Source organism: Globicephala melas, chromosome 1 (genome assembly GCF_963455315.2).
Source record: "Globicephala melas chromosome 1, mGloMel1.2, whole genome shotgun sequence".
NCBI lineage: Eukaryota > Metazoa > Chordata > Mammalia > Artiodactyla > Delphinidae > Globicephala > Globicephala melas.
The window spans coordinates 96,207,506-96,221,075 of record NC_083314.1 but is presented as its reverse complement, the minus strand read 5'-3'; the positions used below and the strand labels follow the sequence as shown (position 1 = coordinate 96,221,075).

At 34.3% G+C, this 13,570-nt stretch overlaps 1 pseudogene; it reads left to right on the top strand.

Annotated features, from left to right (window-relative positions):
• The first annotated feature begins 12,894 nt into the window (after positions 1 to 12,894).
• On the top strand, positions 12,895 to 13,153 carry LOC115859896 (large ribosomal subunit protein eL43-like; annotated as a pseudogene).
• The last annotated feature ends 417 nt before the right edge of the window (positions 13,154 to 13,570 follow it).

The following is a 13,570-nucleotide window of genomic DNA, read 5'->3' as shown; positions in this document are numbered from 1 at the left end:
CCCTGTCTTTTCAGTATTTGAAAATACTTACCTCTTCTTCCTCAAAATGTTCTATGTCAGCTTTAGGGCAGTGTTCTGTCCAGTTTGTTTCTTTTACTACTTTTCAGCTCTGTGTGTGTGTGTGTGTGTGTGTGTGTAGTTTCAATATTCTTTCTATGATAAATAAATATTGGCATTAGGGAGGGGGTCAGCTCTCAGTCTTCCTACTTTTCTCTCTACATCCTCTACACAGATGCTGTCACATCCATGGCTTTAAGAGATTTCTATATGTTGAAGACTCCCCAAATTTGTACTTATATCCACATAGATGATATCTTCCCTTAGAAGTTACTTGGGCACTTAAAAATAAGCATGATCAAAATATAATGTACACCTTCTTCCCTAACCATGATAATTCTTGGGCTGTATCCATAACTGTAAGTAACAGAATCATCTACCCACTTACACAAGCCAGAATATTGGAACTCATTCATAATTCCTTTCTCTACCTCTCCTTCTTTCATCCCTCACAAAAAGCTAATCCCCTTCCTTCATTTATCTTCCAAAATACTAATACCTTCTCCAATCCTCCCTATTGCTGTTAGAATTACTGTCTTATTAGATCACTACAATAAAACTTATAATAATCAGTTCTACTCTACTTTTGTCTATTCCACCACAGCCTTCTACAGTGTGTCTGGTCAGTTCACTATCCTATGCATTTCTTTTTAGCTGCTCTACAATTTCTATGTAGAAATGTATAATAGTCTTAAAGTCTGTTATTTGCTCTTCAGCTATTGTTCTAGCTAGATCTCTAACTTCTCTGTCTCCCATACACTCTCTCTAGCTGTAGTAATAAAAAAAATTTCAATAAAAATAAAACCATAATAACAGCAAATATTTACTAAGCATTTACTATGTGCCAAATATTGCAGTTTCCTAAATAAAGGAAACTCTCTCATCTCTTGTCTTTGTGCTGGCTACACTTTCTCTCTAGAATGACTTTGCATTCTGTTTCTTTACCAAAGCCTGTCCTTCAAACAAGGTGCCAGCTCTCCCTAAATTAGGTGCATCTTGTCTGTACTCTCAAGGTATGCTATTCATAATGTCTTAAAATCACAAAGATATACAGACAAAACCATTATATAGAATTCAAAATGGTTAAAAAAGTTTTTTAAATGTTTTTGTTTTTGAGCACACAGGGTGCACATTGTAGCTTCATGTATGGTGGGAAGTGGGGAGAGTAAGTGTGAGTCTGGATGGAGGGGCAGGGAGAGATTGCGCTAGGATGCACTGAGCATTCAGGGGCAGCTCAGAGGAAGGCAGAATCAGGCTCAAGGCACCGATGCCCTGACCACTTTTCCTAGAAGAAGCCAGATCTGGAGAGAACTTGGAAGTTGTACGGACCAGCAAAGGAGTCCTGGAATGAGAAACACCTGGGTCCCCTGAGTGCCAGAGACCCCTCATCCCAGAGGGGGAGTCTGGCTCACATCACCTATCAAACCAACCCCAATTCGATGCCTCAGTCAAGTCACAGTGCAGCAGTGCCTCACCCAGTAATCAAGCCAGGTATGGGGGATCAGGCTCTGGCCCAAGGGCTATGCAGGGGCAGGACCTCCCAAGGTCAGAAATAGTGAACTTTGCATTCTTGGGAAGGAAGTCAAATGCCTTCCAGGAGACCAAAGACCTAGTGCAGCAACACAGGCTTTTGGAGTGGCCCCAAAGTGGGTTAAAGATTTAAAGTTAAACCATCTATTTACAATTTATGCAGCCAAAGCATTTGATATACAGAATTATATCATTCACATTTGGCACACACATTTAAAGACCTCTAAATATAATTGAGACTAAAATATCTATAGATAATTAAAGAGAAATGGAGGGGTTATTTTTTGTTTCTTTGTTTATTTATTTATTTATTTTTTGCCTTTAGAGACTTGTCCTTAATTATCTTTATGGTTCTTTTAGCAATGTAGTGATAAATACTATATTTAACATTTTGATAATATTAATTATGTATTCACTCTATTATCTTTGGGGAGATTACTGACATCTTGGAACCAGGCATTATTGGAATCAAAATAGCAGTTTTGAGTCTATAGTTTTCCTGACTACATATTTTCACTAAGGATTTTTAAAATGAAATGTAAATCCTAGCTTTTTCTCTAGTCAGCTCCATTTTAACTGTCAAATTATATTTAGAACAATAAGCCTAGCTCTCAAGCATGTGATTCAGATATCCTCCTAGCATCAATACCATAGGCAGATTTTCTCAGCTTCATATGGAGAAGAGATGTGACACCTTAAGATCTTGTCTTGAATTTCTATAACATTGAAACATACAACAATCAAAGCAGAGAAGTTATTAATCATATTCATTTTGAGGGGAAAGCTTTGAATATGGAAGAGTCTCTAACTTTTCTTTATATGGTTTAAACCTTTAATACTGTGTAACCCAATTTTGAGCAGGTGCAAGCCACTCTGGAACATGGTTTCAACATTGCTTTTCTTTTGTGGAAAGGTAATCTAAGTATCTGACTATAGTAGGACAAAGTATATCAACACTCATCCAAAGGAACTTAAAAAGAAACCCACCTTCTATTCCATCAATAGTATTTAAGTTCCTACTTCTTAAATCCTGGCTTTAGGTTTATTATTTTTTAAACTGGATGCCTTTTCCTATGTATACTTTTGGCAGATATTTATTTGCCTGCTTTTCCTTCCATGTTTCAGTTCAACTTCCAGGTATTATCCTTGGCCTTCAGTCATACCATCTTGTGTCAAATTTCTAAGAGACCTTTTACTTATAATCCAGAAATTAAAGGAATTTGCTTTCAATCACACATACCTAAACTAGGAATAAAGACATCAACTTTGTTAACAAAATTTGTTAGGACTATATCTGCTTTTATTTTGTAAAAGATAATATTGAAAATTTTTAAATCATATTAAAAGCAAATAGATTAAATCCATTTATTCCAATAGCAAGAACTAATGAGTTACTTGAGAAGAGATTTTAAATCATCTTTCCTTTAAAAAGGAGATTTGAGTCAAGAAGAGGAGGAACTCAGAATGATCTGTGAGTCCATGAACTCAGAGTACGTGTGCAGGGAAGCCAAGTTGAGCAAAGCGGAGGGTCCTTTTTCAGAAAAACCGGAGCCAATCATGGGGCAATGCAGAAGCAAGGCCAGTTTGGTTCAGAAAAGAATTTGAGGACCCTTTACTTTCAAAACATATTTCATTTTCATTCATTTCAAATTTTATATTGAAGTTATATGTCGAAATGACTGTAACCGCCACTAGTCTACTCTACAAGCATAGGAAATATGTTTTTTTGTTTATTTTCAATTATTGTATCACCAACATCTAGCTAATGGTTTGGCAGGTGGTAGGTTCTAAAGACAGGTTGAAGAATGAATGGTAGAGAAGAGGCATGGAAAGCATTTAGTGAGTCCAACTATGGGCAGTCCGTATTAGATAGAATATATGTCAGCCTGACAACTGAGTCAGCAAAGATTTGGCACCATGAGGTTACATGACATTTAATAATCAGAGTCCTGGTTTCATCTGACATTAGCCTACATAAACGGTGACAAAGACAGTTCACCTTATTTTATATGTTCCTTGAAACTTTATTTGGTTTGTAATAAATTATAAAAAAAATCATTTTTACTGCACCACCCTGCTAAACACATAAATAAAACTTTTATGAAATTCCATACTATGATCCTTTATATATATTCTTTGATGTAGACATGAGATCATTAAAAGAAAGGAATAAGCAATAGGATTTAAAATCACCTAAATGCTAATAATAATAAATTCCCCTATGAACTCACTGAATCTACCCCATTTGTGCACTTAGTATCTGTACAAAATAGTTGACACTCCTTATTCATTTATTCACTCATTAATTCACTGATTCATTTATTCAATGAAAAATGTTTATTATTATTATATATCATTGCAGCAATTGCATTATGTTCATTTTGGGTTGAATTATTGAAAGGGCTCATGTGATTACTGAAAAGGCTCATGTGACCACACAAAATGGCTTTTATTAAAGCTTCCAATGAGGCTTTACTAAAGGCAATATGTACGATAGATCAGGAGAAACAAAACACAGGCAAACATCAAGGAGGTCCCAGACATTCAGGCAAAGATTTTCAGGGTATTCTCGCATTCTCTCAGCACATGCTTCATCTCAACATCACAAACCTTGAAGATATCTGTAACATATCTTGGCATCAGGGAAGCTGAGGCTAAGCCTTACTGAAGGCTGTATGTTTTGTTTTTGTTTTTGTTTTAATACTCCATTAGTCACATAGCAAAACTAGATTGCGTAACTGGTTAAATCAGTTACACATTGTCGAGCTACACATTTCTATAAACAACGTTGTAATGGCTCCAGGGGAGTTTTAGGGCTTTAAGGAGCACAAAATAAATCACTAATATACCATTTCATTCCTATCTTGGTCAAGAGTTAGTAAGCTCTTTGGTGGCACAGAGCCACCACAGATCAGTTGCAAGTTAACAGTATCTTAGACACTCTTCTTTCCCTGGAAATTGGAGGTTGAATTGCACTTTTTTCTCTGCGTAAGCACCAGCGTACTGACTAGGGTAAAGGAAAAGACTCCCCTTTGATTCCCGAGGGAAAAGAGTGCCAATAGAGTCAAGGTAAGCAGTCTGACGCATGTTACTTTTATCTGGGTAGTATGATTTTTATCCTTCCAAAGCCACTCTTCGCCATTGTCCACCCTGCTCTGTCTGCTGAAGGCTGCTCTCTGTGGACTGCAGCTCTGGGGTCCCATGGCTTCTAGTGGAGTTTGGCCAATGAGAGCCAAATCATTCCTCTCATACAGGACACTCTTCCCACACTACATTGACTTTTTCCATGATTTCCTTTAACCAAAATAGTTTATAATTTCTCCTTAGAAATGACTTCTTCTAGGAAACATATCCTGTCCTCCAATAATTACATGGGCTTCCTTATCTGTGTGATCACACTATACTTTATACATCCCCAACACAATATTTAAAATATTATACATTTTTCGTTTTTGTTTTTTGTCCTAATTCCCCATTAAACTTTTCAATGGAAGAAAATATATGTTTTACATATTTATTATTTTTTCAAAAACTTATTTCTGTGTCTAAAGCATAGTGGACACTAAATAAATATTTATTGAACCGAATAGTTAACTAAAGGGTAAATAAAATTGTTAAAGACATTCATTTGAGTTCCAAGTCCACTGGCTTAAATACTTAAGGAAAACTTTAAGGGGCTGAGATATAGGAATGTATTCTCTTAGGTACTGATTATATACAAATTTGAGGCTATCACACTTTTTTTATGCTCTCCATTAGTCCATTAACATGGACTTATGTGTTTTTTACATTGCATTATAATATGATTTAAGGTTAAGTTTTTTTCTATTCTTATTTGATTTTCTCCCAATAGTTTATCACTTCCATAACTTGAATTACCAATCACAAGCTCACTTCCACTGTTATGAGCTTGATACTTAATACCTGCACCCTTGACTTTTCTTCATGTGAAGGAACTTTCAGTTGATCAATGCTTGGTCTCTTTCTGCCTAAAATAGGAGGAGTAACTTATATGATTGATGTTTTGGGAAAACAACTGGGTTTGCATTGCTTCCTTCATTTTGAGATTTGTTTACTCAAAGAAGAAATACATTCTCATATCCTTTTAGCCATGTGATAAGCTTAGCAGGGTAGACATTCATGGGGGAAACCCATGGACTTCAACTACTGACAAATAATGGGAGGCTATCTGGTTCTATTTTTTTTTAATTATTATTCAAATAACCATTGTACTTGTACAATTAGGTTATATCCTTACATTTTGAAATCAAAAGGTGACTCTTATTTCAACTGGTTTCAAATTTAGGCAGAAAATATAGGGTTTATTTATTCAGACTCCTAGATGCTCCAAGAATTTCCACCATTTTACTACCAGCCCAGACATCTCTTCTGAGATTCATGCACAAACGTACAACTGAGAACTGAATAACTACATTTTGATATTTCAAAGACGCATCAAACTCAACACTTTAAAAATTTTGTGCCTCTATACATCATAGTGCATACAGAATCCATTAAAAAGAGGTTAACTGAACATTTGATATGTAAGAAAAGAAACCAACCACTGATTATTAAATCAAGTGTGGTCTTTGTACCTGCTGATTCTCTTTCCACTACACTGAGGTACTCTGAATTATAGGTGGCAAAATTAACATCATTAGTCTGATTGTTCCTTCATTTGGACAATCTTAAAAGATAGGCAGACTTTAAATTGTTTAAAATATCCTTCATGGTCGGACTCCTTTTTCTCTCCTATGTCTCCTCTCAGCTCTTCTGCTTGCCAGTCTGCATTCCAACCACACAGGTCTTTGTGTTCCAGACGAACTGTGTCATCCACAGGACTTTGCCTCTGATATTTCCAGGTTCTTCTCCCCACTTTTATGCCTGACTAAATGCCATTTACCCATTTAGAATTATCATATTTGCTGTGTTCCTTTTAGAATTAAGAGGTTTAGAATTATCATATTTGCTGTGTTCCTCTTGGAATCTTCCTTTATCTCTGCTTTGGATAGGAACTGCAGCTACACCCATACATTTAATAAACTGTTTTAAACTTCTTGACGCACTAATTTTAGTAAATGTAGTTTTTTGATTTTTAAATCTGTGTGAAGATAATGATGGGGTCTATGTCTTCTTTAATATTATATTCCCAGCCCTAACATTACTTTAACCATATATAAAGGTAAATAGAGTAAGGAGTGACCAAATAATTTTTAAAAGTCTCTCTTAAATTTCTCAACGTAAAGCTAACTAATAATTACCATAAAAAGTTGGAATCAAGAGACATAAATTTTATTATCCCTCTAATTATATTTTATTTTTCTTTTGGTAATTTCTTTGCTTATACTAAAAATAAAGATCATTGATCTGGTCTCATTGAAAAACACTACTGGGTAAACAAAATAAATAACCACAACTAGTATAATTTCACACGTGACAAAATAATCTCTTTATTATCAATATATTTTAAAGGGAATATTTATATTAAGAATAATACAGAGATGGACCTTAAATTCCTGAAGAGTGAAGAAAACACTATTTAAAACATAATATAGAGGTTATGATGCCTTCCTAGAAAAAGGATTATTAAGTTAATATATAAATGATAGAAAAAAATAAGATGCAGTGAAATATTAATAGTTGATCAAAGGAAGTGTCAAATGATAGGAAATTTTTATCTTATTGATGGATATAGGGCTTTGTAAAAGCTTAATCAAATAATCTGTGAGTAGGTATACACAATGATGGAAAATAAATATTCTCTACAGTGATATGAGTGCCCCGGTCACTTATTTTCTCATATATTAGGGATAATATAGCAGGATCTACACATGGCATAGAGAGAAAATTTCACAAGATCAACCAATTCCTCTGCTTCAGTCTCATGCTCACTGAATCCTGTGAATTACTAATTGGGTTCTTAAGCCACTAAATATTGAAGCAGATGTGGTCCAATTTGAGTCTATGGAAAGAAATATATCTAACAAAATTAATCTTAATACTCAAATACCCTTCTGGATTACAGATCAACCTGATTATTCCTAGGTGTACTGTTAAACTTGAGTCTGTGACCTACCTCCTGCTGCCTCCCCAAAAATGTGCCTGAGCTGCTAAAAACCCACTTTTACATATCAGAATTCTAACAACACTGCATATGAACAGAAATAATGTTATCTTAACTCACAATGTGTTTCAATATACAAGCTGATAGTGTAGCTCATACTTTAATTCTTTCTTATGAGAAAGTAAAAATATGAAATTCACTTGAAATAATATGTGTTTGCAAATTTCAAATAAATGTATTTTTTGAAAAACCCACAGAAAACAAATTTAGAAGACCTAATGCATATGTCCCACAAACAAAGTAAAATAGAAAGGATATTGCATGGTAGATGCATTAGGCCATTTTTGTATTTTTAGAGCATACTTATATACATTAAAAAAAGCATTAATTTTCTGTCTAGTGTTCTTTAGTGTAAAATATGTTGTGACCCCTTATAGTTTTGTAACTGGAATGACTTCTCTATGAAGCAATATATATTTCTTCATTCGAATTCAACTAAAGTATTTTATGACAACTACAAGCTGAAATAACATAATCGAAATTAATCATAGTAATGATAGAAAGTAAATGCATTGGTGGCAGTTGTTCATATGAAATAATTTTGGGTACTGGTATCTTGTAGAATATTAAGTAAAATGCAATGTTATAATAAGAAAATTTCCAGTATGTACTGAATTTCACAAAATAAAGCATTTTATATCGTTTCTATTCTGTATTTTGTACTTCTTAAATTTGGAACTTTTATAAGATGATACATCTGCTTAACCAAGTAAAATTTTTGCCACATTCCCCTTAATTTTATAGTCATAGCTCTCCTCACTATGCTTTTTCCTGTCCATCAGGAAATAACCCATTGTTCTCTATGAGCCACTAAAATGGGACTTTTGTTAGCAGGGTACAATTTCTCCATAAATAAGATCACTTTATGAGGTGAGAAGCATGTAAAATTCTGTTGGTATCTTAGTGTGGAGAGACACTGAAATGCATAAAAACATCAGTAAAGGCAGGAATCCTTCATGTAGTACTGAAGACCCTACTTTGTCTGCAGTAATCAAATGACTGAGATATGTGAGATAGAATATTACCTGCTTTAAGAAAATTGAAAAATTTTCCTACTCTTTCAAAGCTATATTTATTCAAGTCATATAACTGACTTCATGATACAGTTATATTCCTGCAGTATAGATGCTGAAAAGTATGTGATCGTGACTGATATTTGTGTTCTAAATTCTTTGAGAACAATTTGTCCCATAAACCTTTTTGCCCTTATAATATCTCCTATAGTTTTTGTCTCTGTCGATGTTCACAGAGGTTTGATGATGGTGAGATATTTATTTTTTAAGGTCCTTTTGACATATGAGGATGCAAAGGGAATGAGGAAGAATGCTACTTTGTTCCACAAGGGACACAAGGCTGAAAGGTTCAAATTGTATTGATATTCATGAAGCAAAACAACCAACTCTTATTTTTGAAATATTGAACGTAAATGTACAGATTGCCAACAAACACATGAAAAGATGCTCAACATCACTAATCATTAGAGAAATGTAAATCAAAACCACAATTAGGTATCACATCACACTGGTCAGAATGGCCATTATCAAAAAATCTACAAACAATAAATGAGGGTGTGGAGAAAAGGGAACCCTCTTGCACTGTTGGCGGGAATGTAAATTGATACAGCCACTATGGAAAACAGTATGGAGGTTCCTTAAAAAACTAAAAATAGAACTATCAGATGACCGAGCAATCCCACTACTGGGCATATACCCTGAGAAAACCATAATTAAAAGAGAGACATGTACCACAATGTTCACTGCAGCACTATTTACAATAGCCAGGACATGGAAGCAACCTAAATGTCCATCAACAGATGAATGGATAAAGAAAATTTGGCACATATATACAATGGAATATTACTCAGCCATAAAAAGGAACAAAATTGAGTTATTTGTAATGAGGTGGATGGACCTAGAGTCTGTCATACAGAGTGAAGTTAGTCAGAAAGAGAAAAACAAATACCGTATGCTAACGCACATATATGGAATCTAAGAAAACGGTACTGATGAACCTAGTGGCAGGGCAGGAATAAAGACACAGATGTACAGAACAGACTTGAGGACACAGTGAGGGGATGGGGAGGGGAAGCTGGGACGAAGTGAGAGAGTAGTACTGACATATATACACTATCAAATGTAAAATGGATGGCTAGTGGGAAGCTGCTGCATAGCACAGAGAGATCAGCTAGGTGCTTTGCGATGACCTAGAGGGATGGAATAGGGAGGGTGAGAGGGAGGCTCAAGAGGGAGTGGATATATGTATACATATAGCTGATTCACTTTGTTGTACAACAGAAACTAACACAACATTGTAAAGCAATCATACTCCAATAGAGACATAAAAAAGATTTAAAAAAACGTTCCATTTTACATTTCAAAGACATTATTAGCTAAGTGATTAATTCACTAAAGTGCATTCAGACTGTAGAACAATGGCCAGGAGAAGATTGTTATTTGAGTTAAGAAAATACCTATTGGTACTTTAACATAGGCCAGTGTTGCTGAAAACGTCAAGCTCCCTAGATGCATGTGACTTCCAGATGTCTTCTCTCGGAGGGTGTAGCAAAGCTACAGAGCTGCACAATAGGCTTTCCTTTCCCTTTGGGAGCTAATTTGATAAGAATTTTTTAAATTGTAGATGTTTGTAGTGTAATGCTCAGATAAAAATTTTTAATCCCGTTGACACTCCAGTGTCTATACTCTCTTTTCCACATTTCAGGTCATGCACAAACTACATCTATCAAACGAAATTCTTTGTGAAACAAATCTTCTGCTTTAATTCCAGTTATTTTGGACTCCTCAGTTTCATCTGTTCATCACATGATTGTTTTCTCTTCCTGAATGTAAACTCATCCATCCCTCTTGCTTCTTTCAGTGTTCCCTGGCCAGCCACCTGAATAGTGACACACTTTATCTGTGCTCCTATAGTACCTGAATATACTCTATGCATTTTAATTCTTGATTCATTTATGTCATTCTATCCCAGATTATAAATTCCTTGATAATAAAATGATCATGCATCATTGTACTTGGATTTTCTCAGGAATTAACATAATGCCTGGCATGTAGTATGTGCTCACAAAATGATTAACTCTTCAATAGAGTGCATCTACCTATCTGCTTACTCAAGTCTTATCTGTCCTACAAGAAACATATAACCACCATTGCCAAGAAAAGCCTTCTTACAGTTATCTTCTTTAACTCATTCAACTCCTGAATAGATTAACATACCAAAACAGAAAATAATACTAATTATAATACTAACATTAACAAAACTATTCTAAAAGAGACAATAGCACTAACAGTCATACAGTTTTTGGCATGTATTGATTAACATGTATTATTCAGTGTTCTAAGTGCGAGAAAATAAGTGATCCATCCAAGGCAATACAGCTTGGGCTGAGGCGCATCAGCAAGTGAATCTGAGGACTGTTTGAACTGAAAGCCCGCTGTAATTTTTGAATACTTTATGATATAGCTTTTATAAAGCATTTCATATTTGAACAATATAAATATTTCAATAAATATCAGTTACTATTTTGTTTTCAATTTTATCTTGTATTGCTCTCCAGTTGGTTTATTTTATGCAAAACTTTGTCTCAATTCCATGAAGCAGAGCACATACTTTCTCTCATAACCTTAACATATCTAAGTTAGAAGTGATATTTTAACACTTATCAAATAGCTGTGGAATTGAACTGGCCCCAAAACACAACAAAGCCATAGACATCAGTCCCGGTGAAAAAGATATGGAGGCCGTAGAGCATTGAATGCTAATTATTTGTAATATTACATTAAGTCCCCTACATAAAATCCTTCAAGTTGCGAACTTTCAAAGATGTGAATGTGCATTCGCATGTCCAGTCACGTAAGTTAGTTCACATGTCTGGTGCACATTCTCACGTGCGCACATCCTCTACATGTGGTCGTGCTTTTGTGCACTTTACTATACAGCACTGTATAGAGTATGGTAGTATAGCATTTTTATTTCAAGCCCAGGATGTCCAGAAGCAAGAGTAAAAGCAGTGGGATGTAGCTGGTACTGTACTGTACTTTTCAAGGTACTGTACTGTAAGATTAAGAATGTTTTCTTTATTTTTTGTGTTTGTTTTCATGTATTATTTGTGTGAAAAGTATTATAAACCTATTACAGTACAGTACTATATAGCCAATTGTGTTAGTTGGGTACATAGGCTAACTTTGTTGGACTCACAAATGCACTCTCAGAATGGAACTCATTTGTATGTAGGGGACTTATTGTATTTTAAGATTATTATGACCCTCGATTATCTAATTAGTTAAAATGTTAAAACACAAGTTTAGACTGAATTTTTAAGCAGATACAAAATGATATATATTCTGTAATATAATTCTCTGCAATAATTTTAAAAGTCAAAATTTGTGTCTAAAAGATGTGAATATTTTAATTATTTGGGGTTTAAATTTCATTATATTTCTTGCTTTTTCAAGTTTCTTGCCTAGAAACTTTGAAGGTACGTGTTCTAAAAGTTATTTATAGAACCACTCCATTTAATATAAAATAAGGAAAATTATGTTTCTTCATTGACAGTAAGAATATGGCAAGTGTATATGCATTTATTTCAGTTTAGGTCTATGTTTCCAGCATTTTCCCAGTGCCTAGAAGTCTAAACTTTCTCCTAATCACACTGTAGAAATTAAGTCTTTTTTTTTCCTGACATGGCTTTTAAATATTACCAGTTTCAACTCTTTAACCTCAAATTTAATCAAAAAGTTAGAAAAAAAGAAAACCCAAATATTTCTAGTGTGCATAAGTTAGTTTATGAGTCAAAAAAACTAAAACTATAAACATGAACATATTATGAAAGTTCACCAAATTTCTGGATCTATCTTTCACTTTAGGATCAAAATCGAACGTATTAACAATATCAATATATCAGACAATCCATTAAACCGTATGCCTCTCACCTAGCAGTATATTTTGCATACATCACTGCAGCATTATCATAAGGATAATGTGGTCTTCTCTGGGTCACTCACATGGAGAATCTATTACCTTTACTTTAATGGTGCAGAATAGAGAATGATTATAAAAAGTACTGCTTATATTTTGGAAACTCCTTTAAAATGGATTCTCCATTTCTTTGGGTGTTGTTTCACCTTCTTTTCAAAAATTTACTATTTGTTGAGAGACATGATTAACGCACAAAGAAGTCCGGAATTTTCAGTAAATATGGGACCCATTATAGTAACCCCCTCAGGAAAATGCTGAAGAAATCAGCCAGCATGCCAAGTACACTTGCTCCTTCTGTGGTAAAATCAAGATGAAGAGACAAGCTGTGGGCATCTGGCATCGTGATTCCTGCATGAAATGGTAGCTGGTGGTGCCCGGACCTATAACACCACTTCTGCTGTCGCAGTAAAGTCGTCCATCAGAAGACTGAAGGAACTGAAGGACCAGTAGAAGTGCCACCATTTAAATTTTGCTAGCCTATAATAATGGGTTAATTTATGTAACAAAAAAATAATATTTGTAACACAAAAATTAAAATAAAAAAGCACTAAGAACTGGGTGATTATAGGAAAAGGTAAACTTGCAAAAAAAAATTCAAACTACCCCTAAATTCACTTCTACTTAACTAATTCTGTTTAACTCTAATGTTTAACTAATATATCTATTTCATAATCTACTTTATTTTACAGAAAGAACAAGGGTTTTATGAACCACACACAAGAAAAGAGACACAAGTGTAATAAGAAAAAGTAATTTAAGTACAAATTAGCTACTTGTTATTTATGAAAAAATTTTAAAATTTAAGATATTATTGTATAAGTTCAAAAATAAAAGAAGTTTCACAACAAATGTGATGTGAAAATCATA